Source organism: Centrocercus urophasianus, unplaced genomic scaffold (genome assembly GCF_019232065.1).
Source record: "Centrocercus urophasianus isolate 14NV4802_14NV808 unplaced genomic scaffold, USGS_Curo_1.0 seq_24, whole genome shotgun sequence".
Lineage (NCBI taxonomy): Eukaryota > Metazoa > Chordata > Aves > Galliformes > Phasianidae > Centrocercus > Centrocercus urophasianus.
The window spans coordinates 8,507,137-8,520,909 of NW_024884800.1; the positions used below are offsets into that span (position 1 = coordinate 8,507,137).

At 35.8% G+C, this 13,773-nt stretch overlaps 1 long non-coding RNA gene across 1 annotated transcript; it reads left to right on the forward strand.

The window, feature by feature from the left end:
- The first annotated feature begins 8,113 nt into the window (after positions 1-8,113).
- On the forward strand, positions 8,114-10,938 carry LOC122163906. Its single transcript, XR_006170071.1, has 3 exons — positions 8,114-8,175; positions 10,056-10,142; positions 10,896-10,938. It is a non-coding gene; the product is annotated as an uncharacterized LOC122163906 (long non-coding RNA).
- The last annotated feature ends 2,835 nt before the right edge of the window (positions 10,939-13,773 follow it).

The window sequence follows — 13,773 nt, forward strand, 5'->3', positions numbered from 1 at the left end:
CTTTGCTCAACTGAACTATGAGTCATAAAGATATCAAAGAAAATAACATCCAGAAATTCACTTCACGAGCAACAGGTAATTAAAAATTGGTTGACTCAAATGAAGTCTTGTTCATAAGTCAAATTATCTTGAATGACCTTCTATTTAAATATGCCCTTATAGAAAGGGCCTACACTTGCTGTCCCTTTTCATGTGAACCCTCTGCACACATTAGCGGCGTTAATCAAAGGGCAGGGCTGCAGAGTCAGGCTACCTTTAGCACTGCTGAGTTACTTCCATGCAGGAATGGAAGGAGATGTTTCTTTCTTTGTTCCTACAGTGCATATAACACATGTACTGTACTGCTAAATAATGTGAATATGGCAGAACTTGGCATTTCTATTCTTGGTAAAAAGCGTAATAAGAAAGAATGCCTTGTCTCACTTGATTCGTAAAATTCAGTTGTTTTTGTCATGGAGAAAGGACAAATTTTTTGTCTATTTCTGGCTGGAGGAGTTCCAGTAACTTCAGGGCAGTCACTCAGCATTTGTAGCCACATAACTGAGTTTGGAATGTGCCCCTCAGATCTATAAATACTCAGGAAACAGTTGTGAGAAGATCGTGCTGCCGAAGGAAGTGTGGAGAGAGTGGAATATTTTGAAAAATAATTTGCCTAATCTATTTTATAAATTCGTATTTACATATGCATGCACTTATATTTACACATCATAGAGAAAGGGACATCAAAAGTTATCCAATTCAAGCTACTGTGACAAGTGAGGATTAGTTTTGCCTACAGCATGTTTTATATGTATTGATAGCTTCATTATTAGGGTTTTTTGAAATGGAATTCTGTGCTTTGTGAAGAAGATCACCTCAAGTGACCTTAAATTTGTAACAGAACTTGCAAGAAAAAAGCGTGTTCCCATGTAGATTTTTCCTATCAGCTAAGAATCTTCCAGGCTGGATGTGGCTCTGGACAGCCTGATCTACTCGCTAGCAATCCTGCCTGTAGCAGGAGGGTTGAAATTAGATGATCATTTTCAACCCGGGCCATTCTATGATTCTATACACTGTCATACCATTATTTATGATAGATCTACTGTGCTTACAGCTGGCATACTGAAACAGATTTATTAGTAGAAATTGCTTATAGTATTTTATATATTTACATATTAGAATAATCCTAGGTTTATTAAATATACAGTATTGTACATATTCATGAACAGAAATGAATATAATTGAGATAATCAGATATATTTGTAATTGAGTTGCATTTTTCCAGGAAATCATAGGCATCATATTTCGTATATTGATTCCAATGTCATTCATACAAAAATGCAATACACTTTTAAAAGAACATCCTGCAACTGTGCAAATCTTTTATATTTAGAAATGAATTAAAAGATGTGGCTATTTTCATGACTAAAACACTGTGTAGCTTTGTGTTTTATAACAACCTAGTAGAAATTGGAAGGAAGAGATGAGCTGTAAGACTGCTGAATTGAGGTACTACTGTGCTGTTATTTGGAATTTCTCCATGGAAGAATAAATTTTAAACATGTCTTGCAATACCCTTGTATTGGCGGTTACCTCAATAAGGTGGTATTTTGGTGTATTTCTTCTACTTCATCAGATTCAGTGCAAGATACTGGCTTGCATTCTTACAGTATAATCTTTAAAAAGTATCATAATGTAGTAATATGCATCCCAGAAAACACGATGGAAACAGTATGAAAACACTGCGTAATTGTTTCTTGCATTTGATTGTAATTGTGGAGCAAGTCTAAATTAAAGAAGAAAAGCCAAGACATTTCATACACAGCAAATATTACTGGAGTAGCAAATTGGAAATTAGATGTGAGAGAGCAGACGTTGTTTTCCCCACATCTGTAGGAATGTACCCACAGCGAATGATTAGGCAGACGATAGAGTTTTTCTACCAAATTTTGTGAGATTGTTATTGCAAGATTTCTGCTATCTGTAACTCATTTTAATGAGACCAGCTGTTCTTGTGTTATTTCGACCACATCCATTTCATAATTGCAAAATACATTTCTTCTAGGTTTGGATTTGATCCAAAATAAAGTGACAAACTGCAGTACCAGCTCCTATACCGCTTGTCCGTCTCCACTCATTCTTCTCCCTCTGGATTCAGTGGCACTAACTCTTTGCACTCTGGTTTAGTTCATTTGTGAGTGTGAATGCAATACAAAACAATACTGTTGGAGCTGCTTTTTAACTGTGTTGTTATGGTGTATGCATAGCAGCAGGTTGTACAATAACATAGTAAAAAAGCTCACTAGATGCTATTGAAGAAGAGTTGTACAAATCTGTCCTAGCCATCACTTAAGAGATATTTGACGTATGGAATAAAAAGTATTTGTATTACTGCGATTTTAAAATATCTTCTTAATATCTTGTTTTTTGGAATAAAAGTGTGAGGGGAAAAAAAAGGATGCACAAAGGGAAAATTAGAGCCACGTTTTTACAGCTTTTCTCAAGAAAATAGAAAACGTAGGATACTGAGTAAGAAATGAAACTGAAGCCTGTGAAGTACATCAAAATACATTCCTTTGATAATTGAGCTTTCACAGACTCCACTATTCTGTTTAATGAAAATGTTATTTCTATAAAAATATCTTCCTGATTATCTTGAGAAAGATTAAAGACTATTATAGATTAAAAACCTGTAATAAAACCCCTTATATCAAAGCCTGTAGTAATAATCTCTTGCTAGGATTGTAACCAAATGTTAGAATTCATATTTAAGTACTTAGGTTCGTCTGTTTTTATACCATGACTTGGTAGCTGAGTAACATTTTTTGTCCTGTAGCAACTTTGTGATTTTGGCTGGAATTTTCAAATGCCAATGCCTGATATTAAGTGACCTCATCTTGAAACATAATGGTTTGAAATCCATATTGCATTAGGGAGTGTTCAGTAGTTTTGAGAATGCTTGGAATATCGTATAGATGCTGTCTTTTCTATTAAAGCCCAAAAATGTAACTTGCATTCATTTAATTTATTTAACATTAACTATTGAAGAAAGAATATATCAGATTGAATAGTTAATCTAGGGATGGGTTTATGTTTTTGATAATGTAACTTGTTCTGCAGTGGCTATGGACAGGTTACAGCATGCATATAATTATATATCATATAAACACATTACTGCAGTAGTTTCTATAGGCACAGTTCCAGGAACAATCTGGGTTTGTTCTAAATAACAAATACAATGTCACTGCAAAGTGTGGGAAAGAGTGTATAACATCCAGTGAAAATGCTCATGCTGTCAGGACTATCATTTGGCTGTTATGAAGATAATAATACAAGAAAAAAAATTAATTAGATTTTGTTAGGAAGGGGTTAGAGATAACTGCTTTGCCAAATTAGTGCTCTGAAGATAAGACCCAGCTCAGTAGAAAATTCCGTACTGTCACTGTCTAACTGGCAGGAATGTATGAAAGGGAGATCAATCAGCTGTTCTGCAAAATAAATTGAAAAATGTTTTGTTTTGTTTTGAGAAAGGTGAGGAATAGGAACTGTTAGGGTGGAGCTGATAATTGCCAGCTGCAGATCTAGTTGGTGATTCAAGTATATCAAAGGGAGTGATGGACAAATATGTAGAATATGCAGAAGCACAGCTGATTGGTTACGTGGACCAGTGGTGCTTGCAGCTCTGTGACAACGTTCTTTGTTTTTTATTCTAAGAATGAATTTTCTCTACTGCAAGTTGGTTCTTGAAATTAAGACTTCTGTTGCATCTCTGTGTTCAGAAACAGAAGATATATGGTGGTTTCTTCTAAAGATTCCCCTCTATTACTATCTTTATCCACTTGTGAAATCTGGCTGGAAAACGCAACAGATATTTTTCCAAGAATAGTCAGAAGAGGATTCCCTAAGCAGTGATGAGGGGATCACTGATGGGTTTTGAGTTTGTTCACAGTGGCTCTCTGAAAAACAAACACACAAAACCTTGCAACAAACAAAATCCGTATCAATTACCTAGTTGAAATATGCTGTAGGGAACTGAAAATGTACAAGGATGAGAATGTATCATTCTGTCAGCTTTGTCATAACCAAAATAGCACTTGTCACTTGTGGCTGTAGTTTTAGTGTAGCTCCAGTGGACTAACCTTTTCTGTAAGCCATGCAGCTCAAGAAAAGCTTGAAAGGCTCCAGTATGGTGCCAGTGCTTGATTGCCCATAAAAAGCCACTTAAAAGCAGATACAAAACCTGCCATAGGAACTGTGAGGTCAGTCTTCTTTTCTACCCCAAATATTTCAGGACTAGCATCTTTTTTTTCTTCTCTTTTCTAGAACATGGATTATGGGAAAATTGATCAAATTTATTACTTCACATTCCTGACATCTTTTTATAGTTTTAGTGTTTTACTCAGTCTGGGGTATAAAGTTTAAAACACCCATTTATTAGAAGAGATTTTGTTTAGAATTGCTTCACTGCAGAAGAAAGGAAGTGTGCTTCTAATCCAGAAAAAAAGTCAGGTCTTTATGTGGATACATAGATTCAGTACAGTGACAGAGTATAGTTGTTTTGTTTAATGAATAAGACCTGTGGAATTTGTTGCAAATTTTCCCTTTGAAGAAAGAAGCTTATCTGGATACGTTCCAAAAAAATATTTTGGACAGTACAAAGTGAAACACTTTGCTTGTAACAACTTTTAGAAACGCTGGACATGTGATCTCCGTTTGCTCTCATAACAACTTTGGTGATGATGCTTATCATTCTTATTACTATTATTATTTTTATACAGCTGATTAAATGTCATAACATTTGGAAATGAATGTTCTGTTTAATTGCAGTAGAAGGACAGCTGTTAGGTGTAGCGATGACTGTTCTTTATTTCACTGTCTTTGAAGTTTAACTCCACCCTACAAAGCACCTTCTTCCTGCTGTATAACCATAATTCTCACTGTAAAATGCTTGCACAAGATTCCTGTGTATTGACATCCATTCAAAAACAATTCCAAGATTACAAATCAAAACTGCTTGAATCTGAGACACTGTAAAATCACCTCGTCACTTACCTTTAACAAAACTTTGTGCTAAGACAGTTCTGAAATACTTGGTTCTGCTCTAGTCAGCAGTGCAAAATACGCAGCACAATCTCTTCTATTCTTCCAGCATTATCAGAACTATAAGCATGTGAATTATAAAATTATATACAAATATTTTACTAGCAAGTTCTCTTATGTGTCAAATTGTTTTATTTTGCATTTTTTCTATATTTTCTGTATGGATTCCTATAAGGTAACTCTTTGTTAGCTCAGTTACTTTCCTTTTGAGCTGTATTTTGCTCGGTCTTTAGCCCAATCGGTAGTGACGAAACCTTTTCAAATTCATGATTCATTATTCAGATTTTGATCATATTGTATCCCCAAACTAAGTAACTTTCATAAATTGCAATACAGAATTTCAGTGAGATAATGATGATCCAAACATATAACAGATTTATTTTTCTTTTTTAGAAAGGAAAAAAAGTTATTTTTCAACTTTGCATTTTATTGTTTTTCTTCAGGAATTCTGGCACTGTGCTGGCCTTTCTCTTGTATATTAATTATTGATTCTTAAACTTGAAATTAAATATCATCCTCAATTCCTTTCTGAAGACAGCTAGTAGGAATAAACCCTTCTGGTTTAATTTTGTGATGGGGGCTCTGACTGTTTTGTGGTGTGTTTTTTTGTTTTGCTTTGTTTTATTTAAATAACAACAGACTCTAGTTCCTGGTTTAGCAGACCATTGTAGACTTCCTGGAAGGAAGGTAAGCAGGTGACCTCTCCCAGTGCAGTCAGCTCTGTAACACGCTGTCTGTCATGAGAGTGATTCGTACCCTCTGCAGCAAACCCAAACAGCTTCCAGACTAAGAATAGAGATTTCTGGATTTCCTCGGGTTTTGCAACTCCTGACTAATTCTAAACAAGTGTGTCTGGTTTGCATAAAGGTTGATCTCTTACCAAGTTTGTTGTGTTACTCTTTGTTGCTCTTTCAGGTATTTCTAGGTGGTCTTTGTTTTGTTTTGATTTTTTTTTTTTAAGCAGATACTTCTAATAGAGTTACTCCTCTATAAGTGGTCTTACATTCTTGAACCTGTAAAAGGAAGAGGAATAAGCACTTTTCTCTATCCACTACAAGTGACTCTATAAATAATGGCTTTAAGTGGCAGCAGGGAAAACTTACAGTAAAACCGAAGAGAATTCTGATGAACACAGTTCAACACTGGAATCAGTTTTCTACAGCGGTAATGTTGTTACTAGAAAGAGATTGACAAACCTTAAGGAGCTTTTAGGTATAGCTGATCCTGCTTTGGCACGAGAGAAATGACCTCTTAAGATTCCTTCCTCCTCTTGTCTATGAGAAAGAAAAAAGTGTGCCTCAATACTTTTTAGCCTCAGCAGATGCTAACTTAGAGTTTTCCTTTTCCCATCAATGCAGAAACTATGACCCTGATATACTTTTTTTTTTTTTCCGTGAAGTTTATTGATTTAATACCTCCTCAGTTTGTGTGGCCTGGAGAAGCAGGTTTTGCAGTTGTATAGAACAAAGATAATCATGGTGCTTCATAGTCATCTTTAACTTTTATTGTAAGACTAACAAAGGATTTTTAAAAAATGAACTAAATTATAAATGTCATTGTTGCATGTTTGGACTGTCATGAAAAAGGCAAAATAAAGAAAAACTGCAGCCATGCATAACTTTGCACAGAAATGTAATAGGAACAGGGACCAGTTTGGCCTCCACAAAATCCTGCCCCTGAAAAATCTAATTAGTAGAGAGATGGGGAAAACAAAGCCACACACAGAAATCAACTGTTGTTTTTAGGAAGCTCTCCTTCATTTCCCCTTAAAAGTATATGCCATAGGGAAATTCTGACTTTGTCATCTGGATCTCCGAAATTGTTATCTGCTAAGCCAGGATACCTTTTCTAAGTGGAAAGACGTTAATCTCACAGAGCCAGGGGAAGGGTAGTTAAACTCATTTGACAGAGATAGCTCCCTCCTGTCCAAAATCTTGGAATGAAATTCTCTGCATGTGTTTATGCATTCCGTGATATCAGAGGTCTTTGTACTGTGTTTACTGAACAGCTTTTATGAGATATAAATACCAGCACATTCTGGTAAGTTTCTAACAAACAGAATGGTCTACTCAATCTCAATATGGTCCTGTGTTGTAGCAGATTGGCTACTATACTTCAATAATGGGAAATACGTTTAAATTTTATCCAGTGGTGTGTATATTTTATAAATTTAGATACCTTGTGGGTGTATAGAAGCTGATTGTACGCCATTGTTCATTACGTGCCTTATATCAAGCTTTGTTCCTATTCTTTTCTAGTCACACATGAGCACTCTTGAAGCTTCCTGCAGAACTGGTTTAAACTAGTCGCTCCTGCCTAAAGGACATTCTATTTCTTCTGCTCCTGTCATTATAAAAACTTATTATTGATAGTTGGTGATTTTCCAGTACTCTTCTTGATTCATAAAACTGCAGACGGGGTGCATGCAGATCAGCCATGTCTCTGAGAAAGTGTGATAGGTGGATAGATGGATAACTGATGGGTCATTTATGAAAGGCTGATGATGATTACCTCCTATAATTGATCAGCTGCATTATCAGCCAACTCGCAATTAAGAGATAATAAGGCAGTTATTAAGTTAAGAGCTCTGGAGGTGATAGTTTAAATTGCACTGACCACAGAATTAGTATTTTGTGTACTTCATTCTAACTATCTGCAATCACATCTCTTTCTACTACACTGAGCTGAGTTTAGCCATGTTCTTTGCTGTGACATGGTTTCATTCTACTTTGTGGATTATCTTCCTGACAGAGTGGTTGGGATGCTGGGAATGGGAGAGACATCTTTTCTGATTTAATTAAAATGGTTATGACTTCTTGAGGTGGGAATTTTACCAGTACCTTTAATGGCTGAAAAGAATAGCTGATAAATCAATGAAGGTATGACACAGACCACACACTCAGACAAAGAACTCAAATATACTTGCCACAACTTATTTATTTATCTTTCTATTTTCATTTGAGAAAACTTTTTGATGATTATCTTAAAATAAAATGTCTTGTTTCTCAGGTAATGTAAATAAGCATGGATGACCAATGTCTCTCTTATAAAAGAAGTAGAAGTTTCTCAAATTGATTACCATCAGTAGCTTCTCAGGTAAGGACATCTCTGCACAAATGAAAATAGTTGCAAAAGAACAACTTACTTTTGAGCCAAACAATAGAAGGTAGAGCGGGAAAGCTCAAGTACTACCTACATGTGAATAGATTAATGTAGAAAACAGAATCTAGTAATACTTAGATGTGATAGAAAAATATTTTGCTGAAAAGTGTAGACTCTGATGTAACCATGAAAACCACAGCTAATGTAGATTTAAATAACAGCATGTATTTCTGTTACTGTGCACATGTAAACTTACATACCTATGTAAATCATCAGTGTTCCACAGCAGGGTACCTCTTTAGAGTGCTGCTTGCACAGAGTAACCATCACCTTGGGATGACAGGATGACTGTTAAGCTTCTTTAAGTGGAGAACCAGGAGGCAGTTAGTGAAAGCTGAGGTTCTTTAGTCTCTCACTGTTCAATGAACTTTGCTCTCATTCTGTCATCCTATATGGGATAAGTATGAAAAGACCTCACTTGGAGGAAGGTGCAAAGTATCACATTATTCACAGGGAAAGAATAAATCTCCGTATCACAGTAAGTTATTTGAGAACATCATCTACAGCCTGAATGAATGTGGATGTCTAGAGAAGGCATATGGGAAAGGCTGCACCTGTAGAACCAAAATATTATTTTGCATGATACTTTTGAACCTCTGATCTGGAACAAAATTTACAGAAGTTGTAAAAAGAGTAATCATAGTGAGAGACTTAAGATTAGAAAATATTTGCTTGGTCAGAATTACAATACTGACCCAAATGGTGAGTTGTATGTTACCCTGCTGTGTGCATACCTGATTCCTGAAATGTTAAAGCTAAATAATTTGGCAGATCAGTGTGATGTTTCAGATTCTAAAGCTAGTAATCTTTTCAGAGAATTGGCTTGCACACTTGTTTTCAATTCTAATAGAAATGGATGGCAGAATTCCTGCTGTTCCATCAGGAATGCTCTGTTCATTTTTCTCATGCACCAGTCATTGATCATTCACTTTCAACTTCCATTTTCTGAGTCATACTGTGTATAATTAAGAGTGAGATACTGAAGTAAAAAGAGTTGCAGGATTAATGTTTTTGCTTCCCAGAGCCTATTTCTAACACTAGGTAAAGAATATTTGCTTGGGACAGAGAGTGACTGTTTTGACTGTTTTTACTAGCATGGCATAGGCTTAGCTGTAATTTAGCACAATTAATTATTGTTTTGTGGTTGAGTAGAAGGGCAAAATAGATTGGCCAGCTGCTGTGTTTACAGTCGGCATGAGCGAAACAAGTCTGAGAACAACAGTTAGTGGAATTGGGTCAAAATGAAAATGCCTTCCTCAAGAATCCTCAACAGTTCTGACTTAGAAATATAACCTTTCAAATTGAGAAATTAAAATATACATTTTACTCAAATGTTTTATTTTTACTTCTCCAGTTTGAAATGTAATTAGAAGTAGTTATAAAGCTAGATGTAATGGCACATTCAATCTCTACCAGCAAAATAATCTTGTTTTTTTTTTTTTTTTTTTTTAAGAGTGAAATGAAATTTAAAAAAAAAAAAAGTCACCCTTCATTGCATTCCAGTATACACAGCACAATCAGAAAACCAAATATTTGTCACTCTATACAAGGTTCCTATCTGAAATCTTTGAAATCTTTCTTCATCTAGATTAAGTCTGTACTGCAAAAAAATTTTAAATGTAACAAAAACATTTATGCTTGAACGTGTAATAGAAGTCATTGAATTAAAATTCTCAAAAACAAAATATCAAGTCGTGCTTAAAAGAACTGTTTCATGTTTATGCTGCCAACTTGCTGATCTTGCATAAAGTTGTTCCCTTACTAAGGAGTTGGTTTGAGTAACGCCCATCATCCAAAAATGTTTTACCTTGTAGGAGATCTACATTTCAATCAGCTGATGAAACAGATGTGGGAGGATTGTCATGAGCTCTGCTTCTGAAATCTTAAAGAAGCAACTACAGGTCTGTGGAAAATAAAGTGCCATCAAGTTTGTTTCTTGTTTGTTTGCTTGACCAGTAAGAGACAGATTAGAAATTTAAGATTTCTCATAGACAGACATAACGGAAGGGCTTGAATTGAATAATGTCAGGTAGTGAAATTCTGCAGAATGGTTTGCTTTTAAATAATAATGTTTTAAAAAGCAAAACCAAAAGATTGGTAAACATACCTGTAACCAGGCAAATTTTCTGTATTACATACAGACAAAAGAGCATAAATTCAGTACTCACAGAAAAACTTAAAATTTCAGGTATGATATAGGAATATAGCAACGTTTGTAGGTTGCTCCAAGGATAGAAATTGAAATCTCATAATAAAAGGATATATGCTTTTAAATCATAATTTAAAAAATATATTTAGCCAAACAATATGATGTAAAGGAAAGGATGTGTAGGCCACAACATGGAGACAAATCACATGTATTTCCATTAGCTTGTTTCCATACTAGAAGTGTGGTCATGGTAGTATGAAGCAGGAGGAGCTGTCCCTCTTCCAGTTTCTGTGAGCAGGTTGCCAGAGCTCTTTAGATAGTGTTCTAATCTCTTCACTGCAATGACATGCATTGTCCATAGAACTTTCTATTAATTACACTTGTAGTTTTAAATTCCCATCATCCTTCATACCTGGCCATAGAAACTTTGTAGCAATTGAAAAATGTGGACATAATTGTGCATCTGAAATAAAGTGCAACTTAAACCATAATTTCTTTTTCATAGGTTACTGGGTGGAAAAGCAGTCATCTTTTTAAAATATACATCCCATAATGAGAAGGTATTCCCTTGCTTTTAGTATTTTTATACAAACTTTGAACTTAGACAAATTCCAGATGTTCTTCTGTTATTTGCTTGATGATTTCTGATTTTTAAAGACAGACCAGCTTTTCTTATGACATATTTTTAGATAGGTCCAAGTAAAAACAAAGATAAATAAACAAACACCCAGACCCCAATCTTGTTCTCCCTGGAATCCCGGGTACTAACATTTATTTTAAAGTGTGTCACAATCTCAACTCCTTTATCTCCTTTATTAATGAGGATTGTTCCTTAGGCAGTCTGTCCAGGAGTGGGAAATGCAAATTACTGTTTTGGAATTAAACTCATTTCCTGCTCTTTGGTCATAATGAACATAATATCTTTCCTTTAATGTATTCTGCTCCATAGATCAACTATTACCTTGCTGTGTTCCATATGACTGCAGGCCCTTTTCCATTATCAGTTTTCTTTAGAGCATTGCAGAACTACAAATTAAAATTGATCGTGTAATACAGATATCAGTGGGCTTTTGCAGCATTCCTGACATACACTTACCATCATCTTTTGATAGTTACTGTGTATGAAGGCTTAAATAAGGATACAGTTCTGTACTTAGCAGACCTTGTTTTATTCCTAAGTTAGTATTGCAGTCATATGTGGTAAACGATGACTGACAGTGTTTCATTAAAATGAGGCAGCCACTCTTCAGCATGCTGAATAAGGTCTTTAATGGATAGGAGAAATGTTGCTCAGCGTGTTTTTTTGGTTTGATCACCAATCTCATGCATAGTATTAATTACCTGAAACAAAGCAAATTGGCTATTAAATAACCTCAACAATTTAAACAGGAAGATGGTTGGAACAAAAGAATAACTTCTGCTTACGGCTAAGTACAGTATTGCATTATTTCATTTCATGGAATGAAATACAATCTCTTGGGCTTTTGAGCTGCTGAAGATACTGACAGCCATCACAAAAACAGCGTCTTTATAAAACAAAGTGATTCTGTGCAGAATTTTTTGTTTGTTTTTCTGCTCACAGTTTTACCATAGTATGAAGATTATTTTTCACGTGCTGGTACAACAGAAGTAGAAGGGCTATATTTGCATGTTTATGATAATTCTGGATGATAAATCGTTCTAGCTCCTAATCATTAGATTCAATTTTTAAGTCTGTTTTTGTTTGTGTATTCAAATGACTTTATGTTCTTTTTGAAATGTATAAACATGAAGCTGTAATTGATACCACGTAATTTTTTTACAAGAAAAATTAATGAGTTTTCCCTCAGTCTTGCAACAGTTCATTTTACAGTCTGATCACTAGTTACTGCCAGTACTGTGACAGCCTTTAAAACATAGCCTAAGCTCTGTTTAACCTTCTTGCTGAACTTTCTTACCACTGAAGCACTATAATGTATGAAGAGGTGTAAAATTCTGAAATAATGTTTGAACCATTCCAGATCCTGTCTTGCTATCTATGCGCTGCAAGGTCCTTTGTTAAAATACAACGTTTCTACATAGAGTACAGTGGATACAGTTGTTGTGGATTACAGGAATGCTGACATGGAACATGTAAAGTGATGGACCCCAAAGAACTGCTTATTACTGCTCTAGTGCAAGACTTTGTGGCAGATAACTGCTTAACGGCAGTCAAAAAAAGCAAGTGAAACATTAGAAGCTATTAAGAAAGAAGCAGAACAAAAGAACAAGCACCATTGTTTAAATCCATGATTTTACCGCTTTTGGAATACTACGGAAGAGAGAAGAGCACAGATCATCCAAGATATGGAATGACATCTGTATGAAGAAAATTGAAGGTTTTTGTTGCTTTTTTTTTTTTTTTTTTTTTTCTAGCCTGGAAGAGGGGGCTCAAGTTCGAAGCTATGAAGTTATACGGAAGAACCAGAGCCTGTGGAAATAGGAGTCAAATTCAGAAGGAGGTTCTTAATGCGAGGGGGAAGATCTGCTGAACGTTCTTTCCAGAGGACTTAGTGGGTGCAAGGAGTTTACCTGTATTCAAGGTGGGTATCAGACAAGTCCTTATATGTGAGATTGGACTAATGAGAAAACATGAGTTTGAGATCTGACACTACAAGAGCATATCCAGACAAGGGCAGTGAACCTGGTGAGGGATCTGGAGCACAGGTCTTATGAGGAGCAGCTGAGGAAAGGGTGTTTGTTTAGTCTGGAGAAGAGGAGGTTCAGGAGAGACATTATATGTCTTTATTGCTCTCTGAAGGGAGGTTGTGATGAGGTGGGAGCCAGCCTCTCTTCCCATGTAATTAGCAGCAGTACTAGAGGGAATGGCCTCAAGTTGTGCTGGGGAAGTTCAGTTGGATGTTAGGAAGGATTTCTTCTTGGAAAGTGTGTTCAGACACTGCAATGGGCTGCCCAGGGAGGTGCTTGAGTCACTGTCCCTGGAAGTGTTCAAGAGACGTGTAGGTTTGTACTAAGGAACATGGTTTAGTGGGGAAATACTGGTGGTAGGTGGACAGTTGGTCTAGAAGATATTGAATGTCTTTTCCAACCTTGGAAAACCTATGGTTCTATACTGTGCTAATGAAATACTCAAAGTTGAAAATAAGTTGTGAGTGTTAAGTTGTAAGAGGGAAGTGTTACACCAGCTATCTGGATCAGTGTCTGCAGACAGGCACCTTCCACCAAGCCTCCAGTGCTTCCTTCAAAGGAAGGATCAGAAAACCAAAGCCTCTACTTACTACTGCTTGTAACTTCCTCTTCAGTCTCTCAAGCTTTCCCTTACGCTTGAAAGCAGATTTTTATCTCTGGCCTCATCAAGTTATGGCTGTTTGCAGCTCCCTGCCATTTTGCTGGCTTCTTAACCG